Genomic DNA, 454 nt, shown 5'->3' on the forward strand with positions numbered 1-454 from the left:
AACCTGCCTTGCCCCTGGGTACAAACAGAATGGTGCACAAACTCCATACAAGGAAGTGGTGCCTCCTTAGCTGCCTTTTTGGCAAATCAGGGGACACAGGCGTGTGTAATCGCAGCCACCAGAAGTTATCTCCCCATCTGAGCGTTTAGGTCTAGGTGTTGTCTGCCACAGACAGCTCCGCACTTCGCGGGAGACCTTGCGCTCCGGCTCCAGCAGCCACGTCGCTGGGCTGACTCCCCGTTACCGTCTGTCCACGATGCTTTGGTCTCCTAGATGCCACAAAGAATTTCGCAGAGAGTACATAGACCCCATAAAAGGGAATAAAGAAATAGCCGGGATATAATTTTTATAGTATTCTTTCTGCTACTCATGAGGCAACATATCATTGTTTGAGAACAACTCTGGCCTGAGACCTGCTCTCTTTCCAATCACTCCACTCATCCTAATCACCTGT

Source organism: Vulpes vulpes, chromosome 13, assembly GCF_048418805.1.
Source record: "Vulpes vulpes isolate BD-2025 chromosome 13, VulVul3, whole genome shotgun sequence".
NCBI lineage: Eukaryota > Metazoa > Chordata > Mammalia > Carnivora > Canidae > Vulpes > Vulpes vulpes.